Source organism: Tympanuchus pallidicinctus, unplaced genomic scaffold (genome assembly GCF_026119805.1).
Source record: "Tympanuchus pallidicinctus isolate F22 unplaced genomic scaffold, pur_lepc_1.0 scaffold2, whole genome shotgun sequence".
NCBI classification, from domain to species: Eukaryota; Metazoa; Chordata; class Aves; order Galliformes; family Phasianidae; genus Tympanuchus; species Tympanuchus pallidicinctus.
The window spans coordinates 619,404-642,789 of NW_026294721.1; the positions used below are offsets into that span (position 1 = coordinate 619,404).

At 45.7% G+C, this 23,386-nt stretch overlaps 1 long non-coding RNA gene across 3 annotated transcripts; it reads right to left on the bottom strand.

Moving 5' to 3' along the window:
• Positions 1-2,773: 2,773 nt before the first annotated feature.
• Positions 2,774-22,341, bottom strand: LOC128080566 (uncharacterized). 3 transcript variants are annotated; one of them, XR_008206765.1, is made up of 5 exons: positions 22,005-22,341; positions 21,714-21,811; positions 9,589-9,678; positions 3,447-3,519; positions 2,774-3,220 (listed from the first exon to the last, which is right to left on the bottom strand). It is a non-coding gene; the product is annotated as an uncharacterized LOC128080566 (long non-coding RNA). The 3 variants fall into 3 exon arrangements; XR_008206766.1 differs by having other exon boundaries at positions 2,774-3,223; XR_008206767.1 differs by having other exon boundaries at positions 21,995-22,341.
• Positions 22,342-23,386: the final 1,045 nt, after the last annotated feature.

Sequence of the window (23,386 nt, forward strand, 5' to 3'; positions counted from 1 at the left end):
AGAGGTGGGATGTGCCCTTATACATGAGGCATAAGATGTGCACAAAGGAGAAGTGCCTTGCTGAGTCAGGGCTTAGGCAGCCTGCAAATTAAAATAGGAAAAGAAAAAGGGAAAAAAAAGAGAAGAAAAAAAAAAAAACCACTGTTTTTAGTAAAGTGCTTGTTTTCCTATTTTTAAAAGAGGCTGTTGTTTTCCCATTTTTAAAATAGGCTGGAAGAGCAAAATTAGTGGTTGTGTTCTAAATCTGAAGAGGAATTTTCTGATGGTTTGACCTATAGTAATCTGCAGCTTTGGTACAAAGCATAGTAACCTCACCATGATTTACAGCCATTCTATACATGGTATCTGTATGAAATAGGCTGGATTGCTCCAGCTGAATGCAATTCATCCCTCTAGCTGCACCAGGGACAGCCAATGCTTCAAGCCTCTGTCCATTCACAGTGGTGTGAAGGAAGGATGGTCTTCCATTAAAATCATCAGGCAATTTAGCTTCGAGCTTAGCCTGGAAACCAAGCTCTCTGGACAAGAATTGAAGCATCCTAGGACCTGTGGGATTAGGAGAATGCTTCAGCTGGGAATGCATCCCTGAGAAAACCTGGCCCAGCAGAGTGGCTAAGCACATTTTCCCCTCTAGCTTCACCTTTCTGTTCCTTATCATTAAAATGGAAATAAAAAATATCCTTCCTCCTCCATCCTTGTCTATTTTGATGGCGCAGTCATTTTTTCTCAGAACATCATTAAATCTTCTGTCATCTGGGGCACTCTCTTGTCTGCGATGGCAGACAATGATCTTCTGCAAACAACAGGCGCCAGTGCTGTAATGAATATCAGTGATGGCAGAGGACCTTGGATGTGAATAAGCAGTCTGGGACTTTGTTTTATTCCACAGACAAAGGCAATAGCTGTATCACTGTGGCATCTCCTTGTAACCCAATGGCACCCTGGGCTCCAACCACGAGACATTACCTCTATGCTGGGAGGGCTATCCATGGCCTTTGAGCACCTCCAGGGATGGGGCACACACATCACCAGGCACATACACAGTACCAGGGCCTCACCTCCCTCATTGTGAAGAATTTCTTCCTAATATCTAATCTCAACCTACTCTTTTTTAGTTTAAACCATTATCCCTTGTCCTACCACTACATCCTCCAGCAAAGAGTCCCCCTCCAGCTTTTTGTAGACCCCTTTTGGCACTGGAAGGCCACTGCAAAGTCTCCCTTGAGCCTTCTGTTCTCCAGGCTGAATATCCCCAGCTCTCAGCCTGCCTCCTTAGCAGAGATACCCCAGCCTTTGAGCATCCTTGTAGCATCCCCTGGACCCACACCAACAGCTCCAGGTCCTCATGCTGGGGACCCAGGGCTAAAAGCAGTACAGCAGGTGGGGTAATCTGGGCTGCTCTTTCATGACGTGGCCCTGGGGATGGATAGGCTGTGACACTCTGTGATAGCTAACTCTTCTTTGTGTCCTTCCAACACCACCACAGTAGATCACAACGAGATGAAAAAAAATGATGCAGCAAGACTTCATTTTGAACCTGTTCTCAGCACCTTCATTCTACAGAATAACTGAAAGAAACCAGCAGTTTTTTGCTGGACAAGTCTCAGGAGTAGCACCCCACTTGCAACTCCACACTGAAGAAGATGGCTGGAGGGACTGTCTCATAAACAGGGTTTTCTCTGTCATCTGGGGCACTCTTTTGTCTTTTCCCTCTGTTAACCTCCTCCTTGGACTGAGGTCACTGGGGACTCGATTAATTTCTGGGCACCTCAGGAGCACTGGAATGCTTGGAGCTGGAGAGAATTCAAAGAAGGACAAAATGGGTGATTTAGTGGCTGGAAGGATTGACTTATGAGGAAAAAAACAGAAGGAGCTAAATATGTATAGTTTGGCTCAAGGACAGCAAAGGAGGACAACTGTCTGCTGACTAGCTGACAGGAATAAATGTCGAAGAGGGGGAGGAATTGTTTAGGTTAGCCCAACAGGGGAATAACCAGGAATCACAAAACGGGATTAAGGAATGGAAAATGAACACTGAATATCAGGGGAAACATTCTTAACAGTGAGATCTAACCTACTGGACTGTAGAACATCCTCCCCAGGGGCTGTGGTGGAAACCCTGCTCTTTAAGATATTTAAAAATGGACTGAAGCATGGTCTGCTGGGAATAATCCTCCCTTGACCAGAGATGGACTGGATCCGGGCAGGGTGTTCCCTGCAAGAAGCACATTGTGTGATGCTGAGCACGCATGTACCATGGGAAGGTACTCACAGAGCACAAGCAGGCCCCTTGCCCAAATCTAACAAAATACAGGAATGGAATAAGCCTTGGGTTTATTCTTCATGGCTGGGAGCAGTCATAATGCAAGCAAAGATGCCGATCTTTCTCTCTCAAACACTCGAAAATGAGGGGAAGTTGAGACAGAAGGATGGGAATCTTGTCTGGAGAACGCTAGTAAGAGTTCACACTAAAAGGTCATCTGTGTGCTGAGTTTGTACACACACATACCCCTTCCAGTTATGGAATTAGCACCCTACAGGTTGCCCTGAGATGTGGTGGATGCCCCCATTCCTGGAGTTGTTCAAGGCGAGGCTGGATCAGGCCATGGGCAACCTGATCTAACTGTGGATGCCCTTGTTCACTGCAAGGGAGTTGGACTGGATGACCTTTAAAGATCCCTTCCAACCCTAAGAATTCTATGATTCGGTAATATCAGGGAAGCTCTGGCATCTGTGATGTTCAGCATGAGCTGAACACCAGATAATTCATGACTTAAAATTTATGGCAAGGCCTTTCTGTGTTTGCAAAAAGGGGCTGGAACTAGACGATCTTCAAACTTCCTTCCAACCCAAGCCATTCTGTCACTCTCTTATTCTATGGTGAGAAACAACAGCAACGTTCTTAATAGCTGCTTATGACTCTGAAATAGTCTCAACTGCTGCAAAGGCTTAAACAATAAGGATGTAATGGGTTATACAACTCAGGATGTAAGAGTACAGCCCTCAACATGAAGCGTGGAGTACTCTGAGAAAGTGAATAACTAGAATCCAATAACCAGGTAGCCACTCTATGGCAGCACTGTGTCCAAATCCAAAAACTTCCATCCTTGCTGCCCTGATGCAACTTCCAGCCCCAAACAAGTCTACGGCTGCTTAGAATCTCTGTATGATCATCGCTGATGAGAGCAATCCAAACTGGAGCTCATGTCTATTCCTCTTCCTGCTGGCAAAGAAAAGTTTGAGAGCACAAAGTGAAGAGCACTGGTTGTACAGAGACATCTAAGAACACATAGAGGCACCACAATGCTTTTGTTGACACCTGGCAGTAGATGCTTGGAAAGCACTTCTGGGTTCAGTAGTAGCACAGGTTTTTTTGACAAATACAGCCACTTAATTTTTGAATTTTGGAATCAGATAATTGTGGAAAGGTCTCCACAGTCCATTACTTTGCTCAGAGCCAGGCTCCCTGGGAGATCTGACCAGATTGCACAGTGCTTTATTCATTCTGATCTTGAAAACCTCCAAGGATGAATAAACTTCAGCCACCCTAAGCAGCAAATACTCCAGCCTCCAAACATCTCAATGGAGTCTGCTGAACTTGCTCTATTTTTCATGTACTTTTATGTGTGAGAAGAGCCCTAAAACTGGACACAGTATTTAGACGTGGCTTAAACAATGCTGAGTGAGGGAATATTCTAAGTATTAGATTCAGAAGTATCAGCAACATACCTAACTCAAACTGAGAACATTGTTAACAACACATGCGGAGAAGACTCTGCACCGAACAGGGAGGTAATTTTCTCATCTCATGCTTTCTTCCCTTTTATACACACACAGATCTACCTGCAAGTGAGCTTCCAGAAGTCATAATCCATTCTACCAAAATACATTTGCCTGACATCAGGAGCCTCTCCTCTTGTCCAACCCAAACGTCTTTCTCTTGACTTAGAAACATGCCTGTTTTTGTGGTCTTTCTCCTAATTTAGATAGAAACATGTCTTTTTTCCTGCAGAGGACTCAGGGAGCAAATTCTTCTCTTCGTGGTACCCTTTTACATACTTAAAATCTCCCAGCAAATCTCTGCAGTCCTCTCTCCTCTAGACTAAACAATCCCAACTCCTTCAATCCTTCCTTGGAGGTTATGTTTTCTGGACCTCTGACCATTCTACTGCTCTCCTTTGGACCTTCTCCAGTTGGCCTCCATCTATCTCAACATGCCTTGTACCGGACACACGGGCTCCAGTTGAAGCCTTCTGGGACTCCCCAGATCAGAGATCTCAGTTCAGCCCATTGGAGAGGAAAGCTTAAGTTACTAAGTCTGGATATGCTTCCAACTCCACATTTCCCCCGTGCTTAGGATGGCTCTGCTTTTCCCACCAGGGACCACGTCCGAAATGCAAATATCTGAAATGTTAAATACTTGAAAACTCATCCTGGTCACTGAAGAAAGATGGAGTAGAAACTTTGCCTGACTCCACGTCCCCAAAGCATGGAACATCCTGTGACTGTGCAGACCCATGCTGTGGTGCAGAACACGTTGAGTAGGAAAGAAGGGAATTCTGTTGTACCCAACTCTCTTCTCTTGTTCACAAAAATCTTAACACTAGTCCATTATTTGCTTCCCTGCACGCTGGAAACAGTTAAAACAAAGTTAAATTAAATCAACATAACTAAAAACTTGTTTCCAGTTCCCTTAATCGATAACAAGAATTGTCAGAGAAACTCATTCCAAAAAAAAAAAAAAAAAAAGCAACCCATCTATTAAGGATGACAAAATGGCTCCAATTGAAAATAATTGATGATGAACCACATTACAGCAATCTAGTCCATCCTCCACTGCATCAACAGATTATGTACAAAGAGATTAAAGGATGAAACACGAGACTTCTGTAGTTCTTTCTGTTTCATTCATTTAAACAGGAGAAGAATTACACTCACATTCAGATGCTTTTTTTTGTTTTGCCTTGGCAGAGCATTGGCATTACTTTCTAGTCACATTTATTATTAGAATAAAGTAAACAATTTGCTGCAAACAAGAGTTGGATTTGTTTTGCGTTTCTCTCTTCACTCACAAATTAGCAGGTCGTGAAATGCACTCATTTGTTTTACTTGTAACTAATAGCTTCTAAATCCTTGGCTGGTTTTAGCACTTCATTGTCGCAGCTGTACATCTGTGCCCTCCCAGCATTATTCTGATATCTCTGGAGTGAAGCACACTGAAAATGGAATAGACCAGGGATAACCAAATGTGGGTTTTTTTCCCCTCATTGGAAAAGCTTTATTAGTTGCACGTATCATGCCACGTATTTTCACTGGAAAAGCACCAGCCCGCTGGTCATTGATTGTGTAGGTTTGAAAGTTACCCTGTGTAAACTACATCTGTGGCACGAGATACTAATGAGCCAACTCCTTGACCCAAGCATAGATAAAGCTCTGAATGCCCACATCTGCAATGAGACCTCACTGCCCAGGGGCTACGTCCAGGCTATCTTGAGGAGCATGGTCAATGTTTTCTGACTTAGAAAAGACCCTCCTTTCCATAGGGTTGGCTGCCTTATGTTGGTGCAGCCCACCCTCCACCCAACCTGCCCATGCACACTTCCCCTGACGTAGGATCAAAGCATCACCGTTGCGCTTCCATCCTCTCCCTCTGCACATTTCTCTTGAATTCACCACTTAATCCCAAGGCATTTGCTGAGGCAAACACAAGACTTTCCTTTCCAGCTTGGGTGATGCACAGAGCTCAATGATCAAAGCCTGTGGCTAGCTGGCAACAGGGCGTAGTCTAGCAAATGCTGCCCCATTAACAGCTCAACCAAAACCTAACCGATCTCTCCGGATAAAAAGAAGGGGCAGGGAGGGGATCTTGGACTTACGAATTGTGACTTACCTGAAACTCCCCAGACTGTGAGTCATGAGAGTCCTGAAGGGGAATAATGCATTTCCCAACATTTGGAGAAAGGAATGGTAAAGCCGTGCCAATATTTTAACAGAAGTGATTTCACTCGAGTAGCCGTACAGAGGCTAGCTCAACATTAATCCTCTCTCCTTCAGTCAATGGAGACATGTAGGCACATCCAAACAGCAATCATCCTACTGTAAGACAGATGTCTATGGTAGATTAGATGATTCAACTGCTGGAGGGCTGATCTCTCTCCGTTGACTGCAGAACCGAGCTTGGCAGCTGGTTTGGATCAGACAGCAAACTATTATTCGGTTAAATTTAGGTGAGGTGACACCACTCCACCTTGCAAAGTAATTACATTTGCAACAAATGTCAGTCAATGTTTTTCATGGGAAATAGGCCTGATTTCATTTTCTGACAAAACTGAGTTCAGTTCATCAAAGAGTCTCTTACAGGCATAATACAAACTTTCATGTGGTGCATGACTGAACATTGCACAACCTTCTGTTTGAAAAGCTTCTGCTACACTACAAAAACGAAGCATACATCCAACAGATCAGGAGCTGGCTAGCTTGTAGAAGCTGGAAGGTATTTTCTCAGTGAGAAAGTATCACCAGTGGTTGTCAGGATCTGTTGCCCTGCTCAGAGGTAGTCAGCATTGTCGTCAGTTTTCCGAAAGTAAATATATTACTTTCAGCTGACGTATGCTGTTTAGGTCACAGAAGTTGTCATAGCAATAAGTAACAATGAGGGCAGGGCACTCAGGTCCTTCAGGACTGTGTGATCACATGCTTCAGCTCAAACATACATTGTAGGTAGCAAAATGCCACGTTACATGCAGAGTACAAGAGATGCCCGCCATACCCACAGAGCAGAGGGCTGTGACCTAAAGGACAGTGTTGGTTTTTTTTTTCATTTTGTTTTTTGAGAGGGAATTCCATGAGCTAGAAAGTTTCCCCCAAAGTGCTGGTGAACAGGAGCAAGGAAAAAGTCTGTACTAACCACAGATGTGAAATATCATGTTCAATCTGCAACACACATTATAGAAAAGATGTCAGAAAGCTGGAGAGAGTTAAGGCAAGAGCCACAGAATTATCCAAGAGCGAGAGAAAGACACTGAGATGGAAAACCATGAAAATTCAATGTAATTTTAAAAGATTAAGGTGTTAAGAGTGGCATACATCTCTCTGGCATTTAGGAGCCTAAAAGGCAGCACAGCCTGGACACTTGGCTTCCTTAAAAACCAGTGAAGAGTTGAGGCCATTTCCAAAAGCCAGTTCTCCTTTGGATGAGATAGATTGCTCTGTGGAAGGGCCAGTTTATAAAGGGATCTGTGAACCCACACCTATCTTGTGGCATCTTTGTGGTATCTTTGACAATCACTTGAATGCCCTACCAGCCATCAGTCAGAAATACTCCTCCCTCATACACAAAAAGATTTCATGTATCTACTCAGTACTTCATGAAATGGTTCTCTCTTCTACAATGCCCTCCAAGAGAGCATCAGCCACCGCTAATACAATTTCCCTTTGCTTATGGTGACTTCCCAAGCTGTATAAGGATTTGAAGTCAGACAACCTCTAGACAAAACTCCCCACTAAAGGATAGACTTTTTTCTCCACAGGAGGAATAAGGAACTATTTTCTTTTTCATCCTTTATCCTACAGGCACTTCTGCATCATCTCCATTAGCCAGGAAGATCCTTGACCCAGAAAGATCCAAGTTCATCTGAATTTGGGCAAAGCTGCCAGACAATGAGAGGCAATGGTTGGCCTTGGCAAGGGCAGGCTTTAAGTGGTGATCTCCAGTAACGGAGACCACATAATCCACCTCCAAGTCCAAACCAGAGTACTGTGGTTGAGCTGAGCAAGAAATCAGCAAAATAAATAGAGCACTGTGGAAGCTCTGCCATGGGAAAGCTCTACAGCTAACACATGTGCACATACACACTCCCGTTGAAAAAAGGGACCTGCATCTCATGTGATGTTTGGACTAAATGATCTACATGGTCTTCTGCAACCTTAATGGTTCCATGATCAAGGGAGGAACATGGAGGGGTCTGGAGCTAAACGAATAGCTTTGCTTCCCCCTTTTGTATCTCTTCCTTTGCCAAGCTGAGACAACGCAGTGCTTTTCAGAATGGAGCAAAAAGGGGAGGGAGAGCAGGAGGTTCTCCCACCCACCATGTGGTATTGATAGGCTGGTGGTAAAAAGCCCCTCACTGCCAAGGAACACCAGAAATAACAGTGCCAAACATGCTTTTGTGAGCAATTAGGGTAAATATAAATACACACAAACTTGCTAAAGAAGAGAAACATTAATATATATATATATATTGGCCTCCTGCTTCTCATCCACTCTTCCCTAAGCCAGTATTAGAAACAGATTGAAGTAGCCTGAGAAAAGGCATTCACGTGTCCTAATTCTCTCATTAAACAGTAGGTGGTTCTTCTTGCCATGTGTTTGGTATTCATGGGCTTGCTTCTCCCCATCCCCTTTGATGTGTCATCGTTCCCCATCCACCACGAGAGAATTTCCCAGTGCACTTCACACTTGCATGGTCCTTCCCACTCCCTGCCTGCCCTCCTTTCAGTAGTTCATTGGTGTCCAAATAAAACTCCAAGGGGAAATGAAAGAAAATCAGTGTGATTTTAGCAACTACAAGCCATCATGAGAAAAGTACTAAGCACCATGCTGTCAACACGAACATTTTTTGGCCCACCTCTACCAATGGTTGCAACAAAACCAAGCAGATGATTTCTGACACACAAAGAGAAAACAGCCTTCCTAATTTCTGCATGCAAAATGCTGTCCTTCTTCTCAACAGCTCAAACCACAGAAATTTGCAGGCATCCCACAGAGCTTTATGTGGCATGCAGACTATCCGGACCCTGTGCTGACCTCCCTGTGGCTCAACAAGTGCATTAATGGAGAGCAGGAAAATCACAAATGTCAGGGAATCAATCAGAGATGGCTTCCCCCCTGTACCTAGCTCAGGGTCAAGACCCTGAGGTAGGGCTATGGATGGATGTCTGCTTTGCTCCCAGATAACTCAAAGCTACATGGGACAGAAGCCAACTTTCTCGCTTGCATTGGTAGGGTGCTTGTGATCTCTCAGAGAGCTAGATTTATCCTGATCACCCTTGGTGAGACAGGCAGCAACACGTCCTGACCAAAATTCAAGAGCCATCCTCGCCTTCCTCCAATGTCCTTCTGAGCATGGCATCCAAAACCCACTAGCTGTCTGGGGGAGGTGGACTAGATGATCTCTGCAGGTCCCTTCCATCCCTTACAATTCTGTGTTTAGAGAAAGGTAAGGCCATGTCTTTTGCTTTAATGTCCCTCTCTAAGCTAATGGCAGTGGAACAGAGCTGGGAGGTGTTGGTATTTCCAGAGGGCAATTAGCCCATGGATGAGGCCATCCTCTTCTCAGCCACTCCCCAGCTACGTGCCTGCCCCACTATGCTGTGCTCCCATTGCTGAGCACGTCGGCCAGCCTGCACACTCCCCAGAGCTAACCTGGCACATAAAGGGGACGCAAAATCCCCATGGAGCTCATTTAAGAGTGAGCAAGTCCATTTTTTGCAGCGTGATTTGGGAAATTGTTCCTGAATGAATGGCTCCTCTTCCACTTCTGGCCAAGACTGTGGTTTTCCAGGGAGCAGGGAGGAGGGGACACATACCTTCAGAGCTGTCTCTACGGATGGGAATTCATCATGGTTTATTTTCTCAAGGCTCATGGCTTGTCACAAATCCTTTTAAAGTCATGAAGCCTGGAAGGGGAGGGAGAAATGAGAATGTGTTATTTTTGTTCAGATAGGAACAGTTCATAAGTCATTCCGATCCCGTTATGCGAGCGACTATAAAGCCATTGCACCCCAGACTTTCTCACTTGGGGAGAAGCAGAGGGAGCAAGACATTCCCCCCTGTTCCAGATATCCCCCAAGTCCTCCTTTCTGACTCCTACCCACATAACTTCATGCAGCATTCTGGAAAAGCAGAGCAGATCTACCTTTTGTTGTTGCTTTTTTTTAGCCAAAATGAATCTTTCACTCTGCCGTTGGCACTAGCAATGGTGCTACAGCATCCCATGAGCTCCATGTTGCTACTCGCATCCAAGAGAAGTAGGCTGGAGTACCCTACGTATTTTGCTCCTGTTTGCAGTGTGCTGACCTGGCTGCACAGACAGCAAAGCAGAGGAAACCCAGGGCCCTGCGTCATTGCTCAGGACTTCCAGCCCTGAGCATACAAAGAAATGATAAAAAGTTTGCAACCTCCCACACTGGGGGAAGGAGGGAGGCTGGGAGAGCAACCAATTCAATTGAAGACTGCTCCCTTGGTGTATCTTGTAGCTTATTGAGTTCACCAGAGCAACAGCTATTGACCTTGCAGACTCTGATACAGAGACTTACACAGCCTCTCTCCTACCTCAGCAGAGCAATGGCTGGGGCAACTTTCTCGCACCTACAGCAGCACCTGCCTGATGTCAAGCATGCAGTCACTGGAGCTGGTAGCACTCCAAACATTCACCTGCACAAATGTTCCTCCATGACCAAAAAGTTATGGCTTTGCACCTGAGCCTTTCCCTTCCTGCAGTAAATCAAGGTGTAAAAAACTCAGATTAGGTCAGGAGGAATAGTGTGCAGATGGAAAAACTATTTGACCCTTTAGAGCTTGCAAAACTGGGCGCCTGGAAGACATTTGACATTTGAGTTTTCTAGAGAAATAGAACAGAAATAGTAGAGAAAATGAGAAACAATGAGGAGAGGAGAGGAGAGGAGAGGAGAGGAGAGGAGAGGAGAGGAGAGGAGAGGAGAGGAGAGGAGAGGAGAGGAGAGGAGAGGAGAGGAGAGGAGAGGAGAGGAGAGGAGAGGAGAGGAGAGGAGAGGAGAGGAGAGGAGAGGAGAGGAGAGGAGAGGAGAGGAGAGGAGAGGAGAGGAGAGGAGAGGAGAGGAGAGGAGAGGAGAGGAGAGGAGAGGAGAGGAGAGGAGAGGAGAGGAGAGGAGAGGAGAGGAGAGGAGAGGAGAGGAGAGGAGAGGAGAGGAGAGGAGAGGAGAGGAGAGGAGAGGAGAGGAGAGGAGAGGAGAGGAGAGGAGAGGAGAGGAGAGGAGAGGAGAGGAGAGGAGAGCATTTACAGACTCAGACATGTTTCTCTCCCCTTTGATTTTCTCTAGGGTTTTTGCATTAACATTAATAGGAGAGTCTATGGGCAACGTACCTTCATTGCTCTATGCCACATAAAGAAGATAATGTAACTATGAAGAGTATGAGATAGCAAAAAAAAGAAAATATAGGGTTTGATGTCATGTTCATAAGACCACAAAGAACTCCATATGTTCAATCAGCTTGGTCTCCTACAAAAGCCAGGTAAGAGACTTTCAACCAGGAATTTCTGCTTCGGCCGTAACTTTCAGAAGATTTGCAGTACACCCCTACTGAAGTCTCCCCAACTGTTTTAGAGGCTTGAAGCAGCAATGGACTCATCATGACCTTAAGATAATCACATCAACCATTCAGCAGACAGCAGCTCCCTAAGAGAAAGCACAGAAGACATGACTTATATGAGCCCTAATGAGCGTAATGGCAGGAAAGCTGAATGAGAGGTAGAAGTCCTGGCCCCAGTTTTTCCCTCATTTTTCTCAAACCGTGGCACTCAGCCTGAGGCAAAGCCCTCTGAACTCAACAGGAGTCTGTCCACAGCCAACGTAGCCCCATTCATCCCACCTCCCGTCCCCTACCACCCAGAGCTCGCTAATTCCCCGTGCCAGCACTTCCCATTGCTCTGGGAAAGCTCCTCGCAGGGCCCACTTAGCTCTTGAAGGTCGATTCCCGTTTTGTTTTTTTTTTAACAGGCCAAAACCACGGGATGCCAACTAATTGCTTCGTGAATGACCCCAGTGTTAGGGGGCTCCGCCGCCATGGCTGGGAGGCCCTGCCACACGTTCGTGGTGCCTCGCACTTCCTGACATCTGGTTCCAATCGGCGTTCCCTTGACTGCCGTGAGAGCTCAAATGACCTCTTCTTACCTGGGCGAAGGTACCAGGCGAGTCACAGGGTTCTCACCTCCCCTCCACCTCATGCCAGGTCTGCCTTCCATGCCATACCTACTGCAGATCCCAGGAAGCCAACGGGACCCCAGGATGGCACCCCCAGGTGTGGGGTGCCCCCTTCCTGAAGGTGTCCAAGGCTCTTGGGCAGACTGGTCCAGTGCTACACTTAGTGACTGGCAATCCTGCCTGCATCAGTGGAGTTGGAACTGGATGATCTTTGAGGTCTCTCCCAACCCAAGCCATCCTATGACGGCTCATCCTTAGGGACACTCAAAATCAGGCAGGACAGGGCTCTGAGCACCCAATGGAGCTGTGGATGTCCCTGTTCATTACAGTGGGACCAGATGGCATTTAGAGATCCCTTCCAACTCAAACCATTCTATAACAATTCTACAATCCAGTGTTTCAGCTGCCATGTGATTCTCCATGTCCCACCCCTCCTTGCTGTAAGCTTCACCTTCTCTTATAGACAGAATTTTTTAAACCTGGGGACTCCTTCTTTGCTTCCCACCTGTGGCATCTCACTGTGGTTCTCAGGTGCTCAGCTTCACAAGATCTGCATGAGTTAAAGCAGGGCTCTGACATCCTTTACTCGAAGGGGCCAATCACAGCTCTAACCTGAGCATTGCAGAACCATGAGACATGGCATTGGCATACCTGAGTGGTGTGGAGGAGCAGATTTTTTCCACCACCAGCTTGCTGTTCAAAGCTCAAATACAATGGGGGACTGGAGATTCATGATCCTTGAGGTCCCTTCCAATCCGGGCCATTCTGTGATTCTGTGACAACCACGCATCCTTCATCCCATGAACTCCAATTGTTAAGGCATGGTCCAAAACCCAACTGTTCCCTGCTGTTCTTAGTCTGTGAGTGATCACCATCCTGACTCTGCTCCTTCCAATCCAGCTGCTCCTTCATGAAGCTGAAACTCCAGTCCTGCATGTTGCTACATGGAAAGCTCCATGTCACACTGAGCAGAGCTTTGATGCTCAGACACAAAGAGCTTTATCCTTAGATGAATTCATCCTGTGCAACCTCAGTAACACTGATCCTGGAAAGTGGAGCCCCTGAGCCTACAAAGCAGGATGCAAAATCCTCACCCTGCAGGAGACCAAAGCGGTGTTCAGCATCCAGGAACTGAGCAAGATTATGTTCTCATTACACAGAGCAGTGGAGTCTGGCAGTCAGAGCAAGGTGCCATCAATCAGGGCTCCTGAGCTCCGTGTGTAACCACAAATTAACCCACTATCATGTTACTCAGCTGATGTTTTGCAACAGTTATGGAGTGTCAGGTTGAGTACCTGCTCCAGCAAACAGCATTAGAGCTGGGCTTGTTCCTAGAAGGCTCTGCAGTGATCCTGACTCCCTCTTTCCCTTAATTTGTATTTTCTGTTCACAGAAAAGTGCCTTTACCACCTCATTCTCACCTCTGCCACTGACTGTCCGGGCAGCCTTGGCAAAATCATACACCCCAGCTTCATTTTTCCATCTGGGCACTTGGGATAACTACAAAGCCCCACTTTCCTAAAAAGGTGTTTCAAAATTCCCAGGTAAAAAGCACTGCAGAACCACCAAACTGCACGATTTCTGTGTGTTTTGAGATTAATTAGATGCCAAATACAAATCCTGCCCAGAAACTGAAAAATGAAGTGTTGCAAAACTGGGGTGGTTTCAAGTTCTTCCTTCTTTCTGCCTCTTTTTTTTTTGTTTGGGCTCCCTCCGTGCATGCACAGCTCAATCTGCCTGGGGAGTTCTGTCTGAGTCTCCTTTGGATCCCATCAGATCACATCTCCCCAAGCCAGCACTGGTAAACATATATCCATGCACAACCCATCCAGGCATCCTTGCACAACCCCACAGTGCTGCCACTTTGGGTCACAGACAGACTTCCAGACATCCTAACCCCAGCACGGGTTGGGGTCTGATTGAGGGCCAGCTACTCCGTATCAGCCCCGTTTCCAGCTGTGACTCCGGGGCCAGAAGAGAACATGATGCAAAGTGTGAGGACCTGCAAGCAGCCTGCAACCTTGATTTACCCAATAGAGAAATGAGCAGAGGGGAAGAATTGGAAAGCTTCAGGGCTGGTTTTGGTGCAGAAGCGCAGCCTGTGCGTGCCAAAGCAACCTCCTGGAGCAACTTTCTGCACTGCCTCTGCACGTAGGCTGCTGCAGGAGAGGCTGCCAAGTGGCTGCAGTGCTGGCCAGGTGACTCACAGCACTGCATCCAACACTGCTCTGCCAGCCAAAGCCATTGCCAACGCCATCACCCTGCTGCCCAGTGTGGCTGCCAACCTGGCTGCCCTTTGGCACAGCTGGCAATGATGCTTCTGCAGTGTCTGCAATGGAGCCTAGATATTTTAGGGTATGAAGGCAGGGGGAATAAGGTGGCAAGGAGACCAAAGTTGCTTCTGGAAGGATGCAGGAGGGCTGCACTGCTCAGCAGAGCAGTGGACAAGGGACAGTTGCCTGCAGAGGGCAGCAAGGGAGCATGGCCAAGCACTGTGCTCGTGTCCAACTCTGGACCCCAGCATTGATGGCTCTCGGATGGCTAAAAAAAAAAACCAAACAAACAGGATTAGGACACAGGCACACCTCTATCCCATCCAGCAACCTCCAAAAACGTCATCAAGGAGAGTATTGGGAAAAACATCTTCCCAGTTTGCGGATTCTGGGGACAGCATCACCTTAAAAGAGTGAGCACAGCTGGGACAGCAAACCCAGGCTGTGTTTGAGTGAGATGTGACAGAATCTCTTTGCTGCAGATCCACCACAGGACAACAGCCTGGCATTGACACAGTGTCACATATGTGGACTCCAACACCTCCCTAGGCAGCCTGTGGCAGTGTCTGACTACAAAAAGAAACAGGCAAAGAGGCTACAGACAGCCAAGTCCCTTCTGAATGGGGACAAGGAGATAGGGAAAGATAAGCTGGACAAAAGAAGTGAAGCAAAGCATCTCTGGTCCCCAGAAATGCCACCTGGCTGGTTGCATCGTCTCCCTTGGACCCATTCAGGGAGTCAATGAGGAATCACCAAAACCTCTTGCATCCAAGATGACCATGGGAGGTACAAGAAAGAAGAGGATAGACTCTTTAGCAGGATCTGTGGTGACAGAACAAGGGGAAATGGTTTCAAGCTCAAAGAAGGGAGATTTAGCTTGGATATAAAAAAAGACATCTTCTATAGTGTGGGTGGTGATGCACTGGAACAGGTTGCCCAGAGATATAGTTGATGCCCCATCCCTGGAGACTTCCAAGAGCTGATCCAGGCTGGATCAGGCTCTTAAAGCAAACACTTTCCCTTTGAACCACAACATGTAGCAAAGCTACTGGGCTTGTGACTGTGTGATTTAGGACAAGAGCATCATTTATGCAACAAAACAAGCAAAATGAAAGCCACACAACCACAGTGCTGCTGGGGTTTCCCCAACTTCTGCAGCAATACTAATACCCCATTTTAACATGCCTTTGAGAGAAAGGATGGAAGGGAACAAAGACAAAATTCTGAGAATATTGGGGCACTGGAAATGAGACCAGTGTGTTGCCAGATGAGTCTGTGTTCATCATATGCTTTGGGATCTACAAGAGAGGACAAAAGCAGATCATATTTACAATAGCCCATAATATAGAGGGAAAATGGTTTCAAACTAAAAGAAAGGAGATTTCAATTGGATCTAAGAAAAAAAAGTGTTCTACAATAAGGGTGATGCAGCACTGGCACAGGTTGCCCAGAGATGTGATGTGTGCCCCATCCCTGGGCACACGCAAGATCAGGATGTATGGGCATCTGACCGAGCTGTGTGCATCCCTGTTCAGTGCAGGAGAGTTGGTCTAGATGGCCTTTCAAGGTCCCTTCCAACTCAAACCATTCTATAATGTCCATTAAAGGCACAGGACAAGTCTCCGATGCAACTTCACCTCTCTGACATACACAGAAAGAGGCTGCATTCACGTTCTTCCCTGCAGTTTTCACTGTCCTAGTAGAAATTACTGATGGATAGATGCCCTTCACTACTGCAGATATTTTGCTTCACTACTTGCATTACATCCTGAGGATGAGCCATTCCCATAACCAGAGATCCATAAAAACATACATAGCCCACACATCCTTCTCTTCCCAACTACATCGCTCAGCCAACCCTGGGATATTTTCCCAGCTCACTGGTAGCACCCAGAGAGTAAATAAACCACAAACTGCAGAACGAGAGCACTCCTCAGAGACACACAGCAGGGACGGACACTACTTCCGAACTGGACAGCTTGGAAAGCCCAGCTGATATTTTGGGGCTGTGGAAACACCACCACACACTGGTTTGTTTGGGTGTCTGCCTCAGGGCTGACCACGTCTGATGTCTGCTTTCCCTTCTTTTAATAGAGCAACTACCTGACCCTATGGCACTGCTCACCGAGCTACCAGCCCAACCACAGGGCTCTTCTGTACGCCACGGTTGTCCCCAATTGCCTGCACCTTTTCCTCTCTCCCAACTGGATGTGGTGACCCAGCTTAATCATCTCCAGATACAAGAATGAGATAAAAGTCCAACTGTTCTATTACTGGTTCAGCCACGCCAATTTTAATTTATGCTGCCCAAAAAAAAAAAAAAAAAAACAGTTCATGCTCCAACCCTGAAGATGTCCTTGGCTATGGATGGGGCATGGGCAGCCTGATCTCCCCCCCATGGCAGGGGTTGGGGCTGGATGGGCTTTAAGGTTCCATCCAACTCAAGCCATTCTGTGACACTGTAATCCTTTCCAAACACAACAGGGATCTGAGGGCCAAAAAGGCACAGCTACACAATGACAAATCCTATCATAAGACTGATGAGAGAAAGAGGGGAACAAAATCCACAGAGACTTATGAATGAAGACGTTTCTAAAGGAAACGAGCTCTCCTTGGTGATTTCTCCACCAATGAGGCAGATAAGGAAAACCTGGGCATTTTTCGTGTGCCATATATTTAAAATGAGGATGCACACATAAATGACTGTGGGAAGGAAGGAGTGATTTGAAGGTTGAATCCAGATACTTCGCAGAAAGAATCCATCAGCTCAGTAATTTCAGCTTAGCTTAAAAACAACAACAAAAAACTGAGAGCTGGTTTGGTTATGTCACCTAAACCTCTTCAGGAGGAGGAAATTCTGGGTCCTAAGGCCCATAATGAATAGTGAGAGCAATCACACAGACAAACCACCAAGGGAAGTGGTGAAAATTCATGCTGCCTGATTTCTTCAAGATGGGATCCTTTCCTGGAAGACATTCTAAATTCACATGGCAAGATGCAACTCGCAGGTAGAAGAAAGATATGTAAGGACTGTATTGAGCAGGTGAGACAGGAATGATGTAATGTCCTTCCTTGGTCATAAACTAGATGAATGGGGAAACCTGGGGAAGTTGGCAGGAATACATTCCTCCAGTCTACTCCCACTCATTCTTGGTTTAATAAAACCATCTCTCTAATTTTCTGTGACAGCAGTTCTTTCAGGGGCAGACATTGCCCAAATGATAAAGAAAATCCTCCAACATCACCCCAACATGCAAAGACCGTCACCCCAAAAAAATCAGTGTGACATCTCAGACGAGATCCAACGAGCCCAACTGAGATACAAAATTATTCCTCTTTCTACAGAGAAAAGAGAACAGAAATCAGAGCAAAGCAAATGATGATGAGATACCTCAGCATGGTTTTGGCCAATGTATCCAAAACAAAACATCTCTATTATTTTATGGGTAAAACGGTGGTTGTTTCAGACACTTGCAACTTTGAAGACTGGCTTCTCGCTCCCATATAAATTAGTTTGGGTCTTGTCTCTGGCTGCTTTAGCATCACGAGCATCAGAAGATTTGCATTGCTGTGGGAGCCATTGAAGACTAAGGGGATTTTTGAGGGGGGGAGGATACAAAGCCAAAAGGTGGCAGTTCCCTGCAACCTTCAGACCAAAACTGGGCTAGAATAAGTCATATTTACTGACTGCAACTGAGATACAAGTGAGTGCAACACCACCGTGGAGAAGTGTCATCCATAAAATGAGCAATGAATCATCAGTGCTAGACCCAGAAACCAATTTCAATGCTATTTTCTATCTTCTCATCAGCCCACCAAATTATTTTCTCTTACATCATTGTTACTCTATGAAAAAAAAAGTTTTTAGGGACTTACTTCACTTGGGTTGAAATTCCCATAACTTCTATCTTGCATATAATGATCTGAAATCCTTATCATGGGATCAGAAATGTTAGAAAAGACCTCTAAGATCATCTAGTCCAACAGTCAACCCTTAATGAGGCATGACTTCTTTCTTGCTTATTGCATAGGGATGATTCCCATCAAGCAACAAGACCAGATGAACAAGTCTTGAAGATGGATTTATGGTACCCCATGAAGAAAGGAAGTTAATATCAGCTCCCAATCATTCTGGACTAATTCCTTGAGACCAGGTTGCTTTCCTTTCTGCTGTGCTGCCTGTCTTCAGAAGTGCTGATGAAAACTACTTGCAAGTTCTTCTGCATCAGCTTGAAACATACTGCTCTGATATTTTGTACATTTTAACTAGAAATGTATGTGATGAAAGCAAACACATTGTCAATGGATTCATATAAATAAAAAGCTCATAGAACAGCCTTAAAAGAGGCTTAAAAATACTTTCCCATCCTTCCCAATTTTATTTATTTATTTATTTATTTTTTAGCTTGAAAGTAGAAACAAACCCCATTTTGTGTTTCACTTGTGGGTTCAGGATCACAACATCTGAATCTCATTCTATCGACTTGGAGAGTCAGTTGTCACCAGAGAGGGATGTCAACACACTTCAGACATGAGAAGGCTTGATCCAAATTCTGCCAGGATGTCACCACTTATGGTGGCTTTGCCTCATTTAGGACATGCTCCATCCCCTTCAGATGAGTACATGCAGGAGGGGGGAACATTCCATGGGACAGGGAATTCATTTTCTGAGCAAGCTGATTGAGTTAATTTACTTGGTCCCAAGATTTGCCCACCACCAGGCCCCTCCACAGTTCCATTGAGTGTATCCACTCAGCGATTAGCATCCAGCAGAGGAAATGTTCTGCTTTATTAATAGATGCAATAATGTCTGTCTTAATGAGACTCCTGTAAAAGCAATTCTAGTACTCAAGGGATTCTGGTTTTAAATAAACTTCTGTAGAAGAAGCTGGCGGGCTCAGACTAGCCAGGGACAGGGTTGCTGCTGCCATAGTGTTCCATTTTTCCTCTATTTTGGTTGGATTTCAGAGGAACTCGGTGTACACAATCTGTGAGAGACGTGTTGGACTCTGCTTCTCAGCATTTCCACTTTTTTTTTGCAGAACAAGACGACGACAATGACTACATCCTGAAGTTGAATTGTCTTGGCTTTACACATCCCCATGCTCAGCCCCAAAACATGATGGGAGACCAGGCTGCCACAACACCCACCTTAGAGCACGAGGCCAGGCTCTGCAATTTGGTGATCTGGAGCTCAGCCTTTGAAGTTAGGCAGGGTCAACCAGCAGCACTGCTGGTCATCACCTTAGAATCAATGAGGTGGGAAAAAACCACTAAGTACTTTTCCACCAATCATCACCATGCCCACTAAGCCTTGTTGGCCATCACCACTCCCTCACCTTCCTATCCTATATCCATCCTTTCCTAAAACGCTTTGCAGGCCACAACGCCAAGAAACCTTTGCAAGGGCTCCAATGGAAAACAAATCCAACTGAAGGAGCCAACAGATGGAGAGCATCTTCATTGGTGACCACAAAGTAACTCTGGTATTCCAGGAGGCCAAGACCACCATAGCCAACACACAGCCTCAACCTGAGGGTCAGCCAGGGAAAAAAAAAAAAAAAAGGTCCAACATAGAACCATAAAGATTTGAAAAGACTTTTAAGATCACATAGTCCAACCATCAGCCCACCATTAATCCACACCTGATCTGTTTCTTTCAGCCTTTCTTTTGACATACAGCCATACACAGCATTGGGTATACATCAAGATGGAGTGCTATAGTTGCTCTTACATTTCATGAGCACCCAAAAAGAACATCTGTGGCTGCTTGGGTTTGCTCAATACAGCCGACCACCACCATCACACAAAAGCACATCCAAAAAACAACATTTCCCTACAGAGCAAAATGAATCCGTGTAGTCATAATTAGACAAATATTGTTAAAGGAAAAGCTATATGCGAATGTAGACTAAACATAGCCCTTATGCCAGATAAAACTGTGTTCATTACACTGAAAGAGGAACTGTTCATGCCATAACAAATGGTCAAACATGATACTTCAGAACAAATATACATATGTACTCCATCTATATTTATAATGCTGAAAAAGCATATAAAAGCCCGATCCAGCTTCCAACGCAGTCACAAGAAAGACAAGCACTGACTTTACTGAGTGTTGGAGGAGGACATGAAACAGTAACATGACCTGGAGGATGCAGGTAAGGTCAGCTGGATGCTGGTCTTGAACCATTAAAAAGAAATATTCTTAGTGTGAGTGAACTGACTGTTCAAGCTGTTTCCTGAAACATTTGGTTTTTTGCAGTCCATACTCCCCAGCGTTAGTAAGACATTCAGGAGCACGTTCAACCTTAATTTAATTTCATAGATTCATAGAATCGTTAAAGTTGGGAAAAGACCACTAAGATAGTTGGAGGTGTTCAAGGCCAGATTGGATGGGAGCTTGGGCAGCCTGGTCTGGTATTAAATGTGGAGGTTGGTGGCCCTGCCTACGGCAGGGAGGTTGGAACTTGATGATTCTTGGGGTCCCTCCCAACCCAAGCCATTCTATGAAGAAAATCCTGTCCAACCATCAACTCATCCCCACCATACCCACTGAACCAAGTCCCTTGTATCAACTTTCCAAAGTCACCATTGGGTAACTGAGAAAAGTCTACTCTGCAGGGGGAAATGGAGAGACAGCACCTTCAGCACATCTGGAGCAATGACCCATTGGTCAGTTTTGCATCTCTGACCTGTAGGTAGCCCTACAGGAAAACAGGCTCACAAACATTGGAAATCTGAGGGCAACCTCACTTCTTCCCTTCCCTGCTCTCGTATTCTTCCTGCACAAACTTTTATTGTTTGTATTTTATCAGATCAAAATTGCACATCAGCAGATTAATCAGCAGGCAGGAAGGTGCTGTAAATCAGAATTTGAACACAGTCACCTGTTGTGGAGCAAAGCTTTCATTGCCAGCTGGGATAAATTGAAAATCTCACCCATGTAAGAGAGGAAGGAGACCTTCAGAAAGAAATATTAGCCAGAAAGCAGTTTGCTGTTCATTCACTTTACACCCTCTTTGCTGTCACGGTCAATCATTTTAAAATGCAAAGATTGGGCATTTATAAGACAGCAAGGCTATCCAGGCACTATCATTTCCAATTGCAACATTTGGGGAGATGTAGTAGAATTTATGTTCAGGATTCTCAGCCCATTTCTGTTGGGATGCTGGCAGGGGGATAATGCACACAGCGTATTAACCTCTCTATTTCACCAGAAGTGCCTCAGACTGCTGTCTGAAGCCTTCAACACGTGAAGAGAAGCCAAATGAACCCCCAAGACATCGCCTTAAGAAGTTTAAACGTCAGCAAAGATCATAACTGTGAGCATCTACAATTACCTGTGAGAGAGATGCCAAGGAGCCACCCAAACCACCTGGATACCCATTGCTTCCACATATCTCTCCCAGTTATGAATATTGCTGAAGACTTATTCTAGTTACACTCCAAGACTTTATATTGCCATTTTTGACTCACCATCCCCTTGCAAGGATCCAGCCTGCTCCTCACTCCCGGATTGAAGCCAAGGGAAGCGTCCTCCTCCATTGCACACTGCAAGAAGTGCTTCTCTGAGGCTGTGATAAGATGAAAAAGAGGGGAAAAAATAAAAGGGAAGGGAAAAAAAAAAACCAAAAACAAACACACAAAAGAGAGGAGGGGAAAGGAAAAAAAGAGGGGAGGAGGAAGGAGAAAAGGGAGGAGGGGATCATAAAGATCACATAGTTTATAAATCGTAAAGTATATATATACATATATACCTTCACAGACCTTTTCTATGCTCAAACGCAGGCCTCAAAAGAGAACTTTATGAGAGCTCAGCTGAAGTTAAAGCACAGTGAGGAAGGAGAGATTGGTTCCTGGAGCAGAATGGGAGAACCAGGAGCACAGCTGAGCTGCATCAGCCCCTTAGAGTGCTGCAGCTCCTTCCTGAAGCCATAAAGAAAATAAATACAAAATGCTAATCATAATAAAGAAAGGAATAAATAAGTAGAAGCTAAGGGGAATTGGGGGAAGGAATCCGCAAAAGAAAAGGCTAGAAGGAGAACGACCTCCCCTGCTATTAAATAGGTGGAGGTGGGTGTTGTAACTGCGTGGTGGGGTTGGAAGGGAACAGTGGAGACACATCGCTCCCCTCCCCCCCATCCCCCTGCTCGGGGCGGAGGGCAGAAGGAGGTCAGGATGAGCACAAACCACCGGCTGAAGCAAAAGGGGCACAGGATGGAGCCACACAGTTACATTTTCCAGCCAGCTGCATAGGATTTCATTAATTCCTCCGGCTCTCTCGCCTTTCGAGATAAAGATGACCCATACAGAAGCTAATTGCTTTAATAATCACTTAACGACTCGCTAAGTGCTCCCAACCCACCCATCTCCACCCCGGGACAGGTGCAGCTCCCACTCCCACCAAGAGCTTTAGGTTTCACACCATAAGCAGAGCACTTGGTGCCAACACCGAACAGTTGCTAAAAGTTGACTCCAGGACACGCTGGGTTTGCTGAGGAGCTGATTCCTGGAGCAGGCAGTGGAATCTTTCAGACCTCTCCTCAAGTCTAGCCATCACTTTAGATCAGGCATCCCCATCATGCCTGCTAAATCATAGAGTCATTAAGGTTGGAAAAGACCTTTTAATATCCCCAAGCCTGACTCCAACCCATCCCACCATGCCCACTGACCACATCCCTCAGTGCAACATCTCCATGGTTCTGGAACACCCCCAGGCATGGGGACCCCACCGCTCTCTTGGCAGGCCTGTGCTTCAATATTCAACCTGAATAGATCCAAAAAGAATCATGGAATCGTTGAAGTTGGAAAATGCCACGAAGATCATCATGGAATCGTAAGAATCATGAAGGTTGGAAAAGACCTCCAAGGTCGTCCAGTCCAACTGTCCACCTGCCACCAATATTTCCCTGCTAAGCCATGTCTGTTAGTGTAATATCTACGTCTTTCTTGAACACAACAAGTCCAGCCATCAACCTATTGCCCATTAAACACTCGGTGCCACAAATAGGGTCCTCTCTCCTCTTTACCCAGCCTGTGTCTCTCACTGGGGAAGAGCAGAAGCTTTGGGCAGAAATGAGGTGTCCCAGAGCTCACCAAACCTTCAGGACTGCAGAGAACGAGCACCTGGGTGCTCTGACTGAGTCCTG